The sequence below is a fragment of the Mandrillus leucophaeus genome, unplaced genomic scaffold, assembly GCF_000951045.1.
Source record: "Mandrillus leucophaeus isolate KB7577 unplaced genomic scaffold, Mleu.le_1.0 Scaffold186, whole genome shotgun sequence".
In the NCBI taxonomy this organism is placed as follows: domain Eukaryota; kingdom Metazoa; phylum Chordata; class Mammalia; order Primates; family Cercopithecidae; genus Mandrillus; species Mandrillus leucophaeus.
The window spans coordinates 2,575,318-2,586,991 of record NW_012101876.1 but is presented as its reverse complement, the minus strand read 5'-3'; the positions used below and the strand labels follow the sequence as shown (position 1 = coordinate 2,586,991).

General features: G+C 39.5%; 1 pseudogene; it reads right to left on the bottom strand.

Annotated features, from left to right (window-relative positions):
- Positions 1 to 1,802: 1,802 nt before the first annotated feature.
- The window catches only part of LOC105538183, a 143,165-nt pseudogene continuing 133,293 nt past the window's right edge, over positions 1,803 to 11,674 (bottom strand).

Here is an 11,674-nt window from a genome sequence, read left to right as displayed (position 1 = left end):
TTAACAGCTAATTGTATGTATGTATGTGTGTGTGTGTGTGTGTATAAGAAATGTTAGTTTGATTTAACCAGTTTTCACAACTGAATATTTATTCTATAAAAATTTTACAGATTATACAGTTTATATATAGTCCAAACTACTGAATGAAAAGGTAGGCCCCACAGATGCAGAATTACTATACCAATCAATCCAAGATAAAGGTTGATTTACACACTGTACAGCACTTTGCATGGCTGGGGTGGCGGTCAGTTCTGAGTATAAACTTCAATATTGCACAGAAATAAGGTTTTGATTTGTTTTCACTCTTCATACATTCAATATGATTGCAAACTCAGAAGCCTAACTAATAATAAGTGATATGGTTTGGCTATGTACCCATCCAAATCTCACCTTGAATTGTCATAATCCCTATGTGTCAAGGGTGGGGCCAGATGGAGATAACTGAATCTTGGAGGCAGTTCTCCCCATACTGATTTCGTGGTAGTGAATAAGTCTCATGAGATCTGATGGTTTTATAAATAGGAGTAGAATTTTTATAAAATTTTTATAGAACAGTGCACAAGCACTGTTGCTTGCTGCCATGTAAGACATGCCTTTGCTTCTCCTTTGCGGTCTGCCATGATTGTTAGGCCTCCACAGCCATGTGGAACTGTGAGTTCATTAAACTTCTTTCCTTTATAAATTACCCAGTCTCAGTTATGTCTTTATTAGCAGTGTGAGAACAGACTAATACAGTAAGCATCTGTAGTCTGGAATGAGTACTCACTCCTGGAAGGAATTCACATGTCTATCCACACAGGGCGCTCTTGGACGCCATATTGTAATAGTATATTGTATAGACATAAAAGCAGAGGCCAAGAACATTAAAAGTTGAAAATAAGGTAGTTCTTTTTTTGTTTTGAAAGGAGTTTCTGCAACTAATACTATGTTAAAAGAACTTTAACTTATTAAATTAAATATATTCTAAGCGAACCTAAAAATTACATTTTATAAACATAAAAATACTTTATTTTGATGTAATATATTAGTCCTATCTGCAAATAGAAAATGAAAACTGTGTATAAGGTAATATTTCTGACCCAGTAATAAAAGGCACTTTGGTAGCTTTGTTTTGTTTTGTTTTGTTTTTTAAAGGGTCAGAAAAACTGTTTAAAGCTTGGTAAGACTAGCGTAACTTAGATATTCATTATTAAGCTATTCAGTGATTCACTAATACTACAAAAGAAGCTTTCTTTTAGAGAGACAGTGGTTTCTTCATGCTAACTGGGTAAGAGCTGGATATATTTTAAAAAGAAGAGGAAACCAATTGGTATCTCGCATGAATCCTAAGCATATGTTTGGTTTAGGGGTATGCTCATCAGTGGATTTTTAATCAGAAAGATTTATCTTACAAGATAAATCTCACTTTTGATGTAGAATTTCCCATCTCTGAAGTATTTGTACCTTCTTGGAGACAAAGGCAATACCTCAGACATTCTGTATCTCTGTATTAGTGAGGCTGGCTGATACTCCTTTAGATTCTGTACTCCAGAAGAAAAACATGAGAAAAACAAACATTATCAAACATTACTCTAGACTTTTCTGCAATTCAAAACTAATAAAACAGAATTCCTTTTTTTATATTGTACTAGCCAAAGAAAACAAAAACTAGAGCTTCCAAGAGCAGTCTAGTGCTCACCATTACACTTTTACACTTATGTGGACAAAGCAGCTTTCTAGTTACTTATTTTAAAGCTACAGTACTTAAAAGCTTCTTGATAATAAATAACTTGACTATTTCCAGTCCTGTTTCCAAGTGTGAACTATGGGTGACTTTTTTCAGGCTGCAAGAATGGATTAGGGAAACCAATGATGTTCTTCGGCTCAGCCCATCCCTGCATCATCAGCAGGCAGCACTCCATCTCATTGGCCTGCTCCAACTCCATCTTCATGTTGCAGCACACAAGGGCTTCAGATTCCTCAAGCACAACCGGATTACATGAAGCAAACTTCTTAATTCAAATCATAACTTCCCGGGTGAAGGTCCCGGGCCCAAATACCTGGGCTACCAGACCTTTACCGCATGCCTCCTGTGCGGTCAGCTTCTGCCCACTGAGCAATATCTCATTTGCAAATGCTCCTTCCATTATTTTGGGAAACAATGGTAGAACAGCCATCTGGATTCTGTCCAAAGGTAGTAGAGAGCGGTGGAAACTAAGCCTTTTCATTAGTCCAGACCATATTGCAAAGAAGCAATATAGATGCTCTTAGCCTAATGGTTGGGCCATTGACTACTACAGTAATAGACTTCTGAAACTGTATGAAAGTATTCACGAAGTTTCTGATAGCTTCTGCGGTTTTAGTGCTTTCTCTTTTGCTGTCATTTGTTGAATGCTATATAAAATAAATAAAGTCAAGTGCACAACAGAAGACACTGCCAATGGCACTGAGCAGCATAAGCTTTCTGTCATCAGCAGCAGCTGTGCTCAAGCACTTTGGCTTTCTTTTTCTTCTTTTCTTTTTTCTTTTCTTTTGAGACAGAGTCACTCTGTTTCCCAGGCTGGAATACAGTGGTGCCATCTCAGCTCACTGCAACCTCTGCCTCCCAGATTCAAATGATTTTCCTGCCTCAGCCTCCTGAGCAGCTGGGATTACAAGTGGGCGAATTTTTTTGCATTTTTAGCAGAGATGGGTTTTCACCATGTTGGCCAGGCTGGTCTCAAACTCCTGGCCTCAAGTGATCTGCCTGCCTCGGCCTCCCAAAGTGCTGGGATTACAGGCGTGAGTCACCATGCCCGGCCTGTACTTCTTTCATTACCTTGAAAATTAGCGAGTTATTCTCTGATGATTCTGTGAATATCACAAGGTGAGTGAAATCATCTTGCTTTCTGATAACAATAGCTCTTTATCTGCAGGCACTTTCTGTTTGCCTCATGCTGAAACGCAATCACTTGCCAAAGGTTGGCCTTTTCTGCCATCAGTAAATTTTCTTCTCCCGGGTGTCACTCCTATAACAGATGTCTGCATGTTGGTTGTTCCATTGGCTGTTAATGCATCCATAAACAGAGATGTACCTTTCCCATTAATAGCTAGGGCTGTGGTCATGGCTGTAGTCATGGGGCCAGACACCTGAGGCACTAGTGGGTGTATTCAGGGCCTGTTTCCCATCCTGACCTGCTCCATGCACAGGGGTCCAATAAAACTCCAACTTATTATTCTCCTGCCACCATTCTATAGCTCCAACTGGCTATTCAGTCACTATCATGTCATCCTGACCCTGCTCAACAGGGTCCAGTTTCTGGGGCCTCTCGTTCTGAAAGCCATCCACTGTGGTTCTGCTCTTCATGGGGCTCTTAAACACAAGTATCTTGACACGTGACTCTGCTAGGTCAATATTCTTCCAGCTAGAGAGAGATGGAGCTGTGTTTTTCCTGAACTTCCAGGTAGCAGCAAACAACTGGCTGTTTTTAGACTTGTGGTGTTTGCCAATCTCTAGTGACTTAGGAGAGGTCTTATCAAAGTTTCTATTGGTGGATCTGGAGATTTATTTCCTAGCATTGTTTGGAGAGTGCCATTTGTTCTGGTCAGTGTGCTCTCTTTCTGCTTTTTGACGTGGTGTCTGTATTCCTCATGTTTCACGAGATGCCACTCTGGTTCCCAAGTGTGATCCTCACTGTCATAGCCCTTCCATTAAACCAAATACTCTGTCTTCCCTTCTTATTTTTCCTTTTGTCAACAATTCTTGCTGGGCGTGGTGGCTCGCGCCCGTAATCCCAGCACTTTGGGAGGCCGAGACAGGCGGATCACGAGGTCAGGAGATCGAGACCATCCTGGCTAACACGGTGAAACCCCGTCTCTACTAAAAAAAATATAAAAAAAAAAACTAACCGGGTGTGGTGGCGGGCGCCCGTAGTCCCAGCTACTCGGGAGGCTGAGGTAGGAGAATGGCGTAAACCCGGGAGGCGGAGCTTGCAGTGAGCCGAGATTGCGCCACTGCACTCCAGCCTGGGCGAAAGAGCGAGACTCCACCTCAAAAAAAAAGAAAAAAAAGAAACAATTCTTTCCGCCTGTCCTGTTCTAGTTGGTGCAGGCCATCATAATCCAGTTGACTCCTTCTCTAAATCCTGTGTACCCAAACCATTGATCATTGCAAACCAGTACTTCCCAAGATAAAACTCTTCAGATCAGGAATCACAACCATTTCCTACCTTAGGAGAACAATGACTTAAAGGTAATTTTTCACAAAACCTTATAAATAAACAAATCCATCTAATCTCAATCAGTTAGACCATAAGGTAAGATTTCCATAAATCTTTTAAAAACTTTTTCAATCTTTTGTTATAGAGTGGATCAATCCTGCAAAAAACAAACAAAGAAACAAACAAAACCCTATTATTCTGACACAGGGTCCCAGACTCTCACTTTGGTGTGCTTTTGCTATTAATGCTTAATTTATAGGAAAACTAAATAATCCCGTTTACATTTTAGCCAATTTAAGCACACACAGAATTCCTTTCACAAGATCAATTTCATAAACTTTCTATAACTTGCTTAAACCTTCAGTTTTGTCCTATCATTGTACCTTAGGATAAAAATTTGCATTCTTTTTCACCTTTCTGTATTCATATAGCTTTACCTGACACTGTTTTTACTTCTTTAATTAAAAATAATAAAAATCCTCTAAACTGGGAAAAATTACTTTCCCTTTAACAAAAATCACATTTCTATGCCTTCTTAAAATTTTTTAAATCAAAACTCATCTTACTTTCCTTATATAGTTTGTATAAAAAATATAGGCTCTAAAAAAAATGGTTACAGTAAGGCCTAACGACAACGTGGAGCTTTCCCTGGCCCAGCTATGCCTCCTGGTTCAGCTGGGAAGAGCCATGCCTTATCTGCAGCTCTGTTTTTAGTCCTGAGCTCTGCATCTGATACATAATTAAAAATGCTACCTCTTAGGTTTTTCACTAAAAATAAGAGTTGCTAAGAGTTAACATTGTAATTAATGTAAACCTGATCCAAATATACATAAATTGGAAAATTGAAACTGCCTTTGCAAAATTGTAACTGAGGAAATTATGACAGTGAAAGAAATCAGACCTAGCCAACTCCATCTTGCTTCTAACTTTTAAGCTGTTCTTATTCATTCCTGGGCATAGGCCGAACTAACTTTGGGAAGGAATTCAGTTCATGGTTTGATTCTGAAACAAAATTGATAATAGTCCTTTCCAGAAAAGACCCCCTTCTTGCCTGGGGACCAGTCTGCCTAGACAGGACTAACAAATTACCCACAAGACTAGAAAGTACAGTTTAGGGTCATGCAGCCTCTGGTTCCAAGAATCTGAACCTCCCCAAATTGCTCCTGGGGATAACATCACTATTATAAAACCTAAGGTGAGTGCTTGAGATATTTTGCAGACTCTGCACTCCATGGATCAGCTGACACCACTCAGACCTGTAATCTGGCTCAACCAGTTCTGCCATCCCAAACAGGAACAGAAGACAGCAAGAAAAACTCATTTCGACCCCCTATGATTCCATCTCCAGCCTGACCAATCGTCACCCCCCGCTTCCCAAGCCCCTTCCCGCCAAATTATCTTTAAAAATTCTGATCCCCAAATGTAATAATAAAACTCCGGTCTCCCACATAGCCAGCTGTGTGTGAATTACTCTTTCTCCATCCATTATGATTCCCCCGTCTTGATAAATTGGCTCTGTCTAGGCAGTGGGCAAGGTGCACTCATTGGACGGTTACACTTCCACAGTGTTCCTCTGTATAAGGACATTCCCCAGAGGCCAGTGAACAACCCAAGCCAATCAGCCCACTCTGTGATCCACCCGTTCGCTATTTAATATATACTCCATGGTCAAGTCTTTTTTTCACAATACAAAGCAATTTCTGGTACCCCCCAAAGCCAAAGAGATTAGGTAACACAATCCAAGAGACTGAAGATGGCAAAGAGGAAGGAGGAATAGGGTGGAGTAAAAATAAATAGAACAATTTTTAAGAAAGGAAGTGAACAGAAGTACCAAGCACATATTTTTTTTTTAATGTTTCAGTCAACTAAAAAATTCCTAAAAATAGAATCCAAAAAGAGAAAAAGCATAATGGTTTTATATATATATGTGTGTGTGTGTGTGTGTGTGTGTGTGTGTGTGAGTGTGTGTATTTATACACACACAAATTTAATCTACCTTGGATATCAACTTTTGATTAAGCTGACTTCTAATTGTAGATTTGGAGTTTTGGAGTAAGCCAACTCCACTCAGATTTTTTTAAAAAAAATCCTTTCAAATCTCTTATTACAAGATTTCAGCTGGGACAAATAGCTGATATTTTTGGCTTTTGAACATCCTTGCCAAAGATACCCTCTCAATTACCATAACCAAAGTTATAACCACAGATGCACACATGACGTATCTCCAAAGAGGTGACAAGTAGTTTTTACAAGATCCAGAATCACCCCAAAAATAACTAAGAGAAAGGAAAGTTTCACTAGCCATAAACAGGGTTTAACCCACATTTCTTTCAGGCCATATTTTCTAGGGTCTTAACTTTACAGCTTACTGTCCATACATGAAGGCCCAAGAGCCTTGGGTCCCCCACCACAGACAGAAGACAGGAAATCAAAAGCTGTCCACGTAAGGGGAAAAGATCAATAATACATTGGTACCCCCAAAGCCGCATAAATATTAAACCAAGACAGCCTGGTTCCCTGACCAGGAATCAAACCCATGCTGTGGAGGGTTTTAACAATTAGGCCACAAGGTAGAATGGCCATTGTTATTCCCTAATCAGGAAGCAAACCCAAGCTGCGTTGGGAATTTTAACTACCAGAACTATTTTCGGTCAGAGTTTGCTCTTAATTTAGTCAAGAGAATTTTTAAGGCTAGCCATGAAACTATTAGGCTTCCTTTAAAATACCTGATCTTTTCATTAATTGTTTAGAATAGGAGATCTCTAAAATCTTTAAATTAATAGCACAATGAGAGAGAGAGAGACTGGAAAGGCAGTCTTATTATGTGAAACATTTCAGATAGTCAAATTTTAATTTTTCTTAAGTGGCTGGGGTTTTTAGAGGTGGAATTTGACTTTCTACAGCTGCAGGGATTTTAGTCAACTTTAGAGGAGGTTAGAAGTTGGTTAAATCTAATGGAACATGGACTGAAACAAACAAACAAAAAACAGAAAAAAGCAATCACACGATTTACATAAAATTGAGATTTCTGAGCATGAGGAGAAATTACAGGCAACCGACAGTAAGCCTTGACCTTCAGCTACTAAATCCCCAAATGACACCCCAAACCAGCTCCTTACCTGGAGATGGGGCCCAGGCTGAAAACTGCTCTCTGCCACTATGGAAGCAGGAAAGTCATCTTCCTTGTTAGAAGTAAGAACTCCCAGGAAAGCAGTTCTGCAGCAGAATAAACTTCAGATCTCAACTGGAAATTTTTGAGTGATTAGGGATCTCTGGAGGGAGAAACTCTCAGACTTCAGCAAATCATCCAATAGGCCAGAGCAATAAAGAGCTCCAGCTGGTACTGGGGGCCCAGTAGGAGCGCTGCTACAGGCCAAGAGCCAACTCCACTCAGACAGCCCCTTTGTGGTTACCAAAATGTAAACCAAAAAGTGACTGAAGCAAGTCTCCATCCATTAGAGGTTTATTTGGCCAAAGCTGAGAATGTGCCTGGGAAAAAGCATAGATCACAGATGCTCCTGTGATCTATGTTTTTTCCAAAGGGGTTTTGTGAACTTCAGTTCACAAAAGGGGAACTGCAAGCAGGAAGGAGAAGAAAAGGAGGCAGGCAGTAAGGCAGGTGGTCACATTCTTGTGAGCCTCTAATTAGCCTCAGTACATTTTACAGTGAAAAGAGGGAATAGAGGAAAAAGTCAATGATGCATTGTCTCACGCTCGTGAGTTTTACATAAGATGAAGCAAACGTGGAAAGAGGAAGTAGAGGAAATGAGGCTATGATGTGGGGCTGTGAAATTACAGCTATCTGGGAGTCAAAGGAAGACAGTATTTGTGACTCAGCTTCTAAGCTGAACTTGCCCTTTGGTATAGTGAGTTCAGGGTCCCAAGGTTCTATTTTTTTTTCATACCTGTAATTTCTGTTTCCAAAATTGTTCCCCTGTCTTTAAAAACCCTTGCTTATAAGCCACTGGGGAAGTAGGATCGCACACAATAGCGTCTGATTTTCCTTGCTTGGCACCCTGCAAATAAATGCCCTCCTTTTTCTTGCTGCAAACTTTGGTACAGGTATTTGTCTTTACTGTGCTGGGCCAATGGACCCAGGTTTGGTTCAGTACCAAGGCATAAATTTTCTCACTTTTAGGTACCCCCACCAACTCTATCTAAGATTCCATCACAGAAAGACAAGGAGCAGGACCCTTTCCCAGAGGCCCACAGTAATGTGTAAGCCTGGAGCTCTAATCTGACTCTAGCCTGATAATTCAAATACCTCTGACCTAGTTTTAAAGAGCAGGGAAGTGTGCATGGTCATCTATTGAGTTTCCATTCTGTTGAGTTGGGCAGTGGTTCTCAACTCTGAGTGCCTATGAGAATCACCTAGTATGTGGGTATTACATGGGGGACTTTAAAAATACCAATACTGAGCCCCCACAGCAAGCGATCTCCTTCAGCTGGTCCAGACCCAGCCCAGGCAATGGCATTTTTAGAAAACATCCCCAGGTGGTTCTATCATGCAGTCAGGTGGAGAGCCAGTGGTGATGGCTTATACTGTATGCTCTGATTTCTTCAGAGCTTTGTTTTTGATTCTCCAACCAAAATTTTATAACTCAGAGTGGTTTTCCTTCCCAGAAAGTACAGCTTTTGTAAATTAAAACCCTTGTTTTTCTCTCATGAATTTCAAAGGCCTGCTTAGAAAGTAAAAAGCCCAGAATCTGACTCTAAATTATCTGCAGTGTGCCTTCTCAGGCAGAAACCCGCAAGCCTGAGCCCAGCGTCACTGTGCAGTGATGATAAAGAGAGATGTCGAGTAAGAAAAAGCATTACTTAGTATGGAAAACAGCAGCTCATATATTAAAATCATACCCATTCCCTTGAGCCTGTATCAGAAAAAATTCCAAAGAAGCCAGTTCTCCCTACGTCCTCTCGCCCAAGAAATCACAGCCAGACATTTTCTTTTAATCTTACTCCCTAATAAACAAAAAGGCCCTCAGAAACTGTCTGTTTTCTTAACTGCCCCTAACAGTGTTCCCTGGGGAAATAAGAATTTTCTCATAAAGGTGTGAGTGGTATATATTCTTCTTGAAAGAATGAAAGTTACATCAAAGTGTTTTTTTTTTTTTTTCCCTGGTGTTTTTCCATTGAAGTATGGAATAGTTACCAATTTTCAGAGTACCTCGTGTAGTTCAGATTTGATAAATTATAGAGCTAATTCATTTGCAAATCTATATATTAGCATTCCATAGGGTTATTACTTTTTTCTTAGGCTACGTAGCTCCGTTGACTATGCTTGTTACTACTAATGTCAAGGTTAAGCCTTCAGTCTTCATGGGGTCTAATTAATTACCTTTGCTGTGTTTTAGCCCTTCCTAAAATATATGCATTTAGTCACCAGGGGACCAGACAATGTAGATAGTTAGAAGTATAAAATATCCAGAGAAAATCCACGACTTTTCTGAGAAAAATACATGTTTTCTTTGTAGGAAGCCAAATAACTAAAATTTTAGAAAAATTCATAATTTAACCCTTTCCCTAACATTTTATTTTTTAAAATTTCAAGCATACAGAAAAGTTGAAAGAATTTTAAGTTAGTATCCATATACCCACCGTCTAGATTCTACCATGAACATTTTCCTGTGATAGCTTTAGCATGCTTCTAACCATCTATCTATGCCTCTGTCTAGTAAACTTATGTTTTTTATGTATATCAAAGAAATTTGCAGAAATCAGTGTACTTCACTTCAAAACACTTTAGTATGTCTATAAGTTTTTCCTATTGGTTGTGTACCAAATTATTAGTATATATGTAAGTTTTTCCTATTGGTGCTGTACCATACATATTATACAAAGTGGCTTAAGACAACATGAATTTATTATGTACAATTCTAGAGGTCAAAAATCTGAAATGGGTCATCCAGGGCTCAAATCAAGGTGTCAGCAGAGTTGCTTTTCTTCTGGAGGCTCTAGGGGAGAATCTATTTCCTTGTTTTTTGTAACTTATAGAAGCCATTCATATTCCTTAGCTTGTGGCCCCTTCCTCCATCTTCAAAACCAGCACTGACAATTCGTCAAGTGTCTCCCTGGTGTCTGCCCCTCTCTTCATATCTTCTTTGCTGACTCTGGCCCTCCTGCTTCCCTATTATAAGGGCCCTGTGATTACATTGTGCCTACCCAGATGATCCAAGATAATCAACCCCTCTCAAGATCCTTAATTTAATCACATCTCCAAAGTCCCTTTTGTGGAAAGTAACATACTTACAGGCTCTGGGGTCTAGGACATGAATATCTTGCTGGGCAGAAATTATTCATCTAATATAGCATGCATAACTTTTTCATCTTTAACACTCATTGAAGATTTACAGTCATGAAAATTAGGAAGCTGACCTATGAATGGGAGTGAATGTTGATACAAAAAGAAGGCTAAGAACTGAGGCCTGGGGTACACTTGGAGGTCAGGAGGATGAGGAGGAACCAGCAGAGCAGCCCTGAGAGGAACAGCTGGGGAAGTAAGAAGTGGACATTCAGCAAGTGTGGAATCTGGGAGCCAGAAGAATTTCTAAAGTTTTTCTTAAAAAGAATGATGAGCTGTATCACATGTTGCTTACAGAGCAAAGTTCTATGGTTGAGATCTAGTCACTGGTTGAGTTTAGCAAAGTGGAGATCTCTGGGTACCGTGTTCTGGTGGTGTGGCCAGGGTAAGTGCCTGGTGGGAGTGGTTTCAAGGGAAAAGGAAAGGAGAAGAAGTGGAGTAGGTATAGGAGTGAACCGAGAAGAGGTGAACACATCAGATAACTTTTTCAGGTACTTCTGATTAAAAGAGGAGCAGAGAAAGGGGAGATATCCAATGTTGTCACTATCATCATCATCATCAATTTGACATAGTTGCAAACATTAATCAGCTCTTTTATTAGCTCCAGAAAATAAAGGAATAAAAGAAGGATGGAGTAACAGCCTGCAAGTGCTTAGTTGTAAGTTGTCCTTACCACCACTATTCAATAGGAACACCACTGAAGAAATTCACAAGGCCCCGATGGCCTAAATTCTGACAATGCTATCAGTAGTCTTGACTTCCACTCTCCTTTCCATCTTCCTTGTTTCATCCTATTCTTTCATTCTTTCCTTCCTTCCTTTATTCCACGATCATATAAGCCCCCACATCTTTGAAACTTGAATCCAACAGAGGGATAAGTGTGAATTGACTAGCAGTAAAATTCTTTTCATTTCTTAATGAAAAATCTTTCATTCTATTCTTGAGAATAAAAATATTCTTAAATTTCAAAACCAGTTGGTTTTATCTTCCAAAAACACACTCTCTGATTTAGTTATAGACATTTATTTAAATAGTTTTACATGTAAATGTCCCTATTTCATGGTTTTTAGAAGCAATTTTTGGAGAGCAAAGTTTAGGCAGCAATATAGGAACAATTTATATAATGAATTTCATTCACTCAAAAAGATAACCATTCTTTTTCCATTTTAAAATTGCACTCAGAAATGAATGGGGA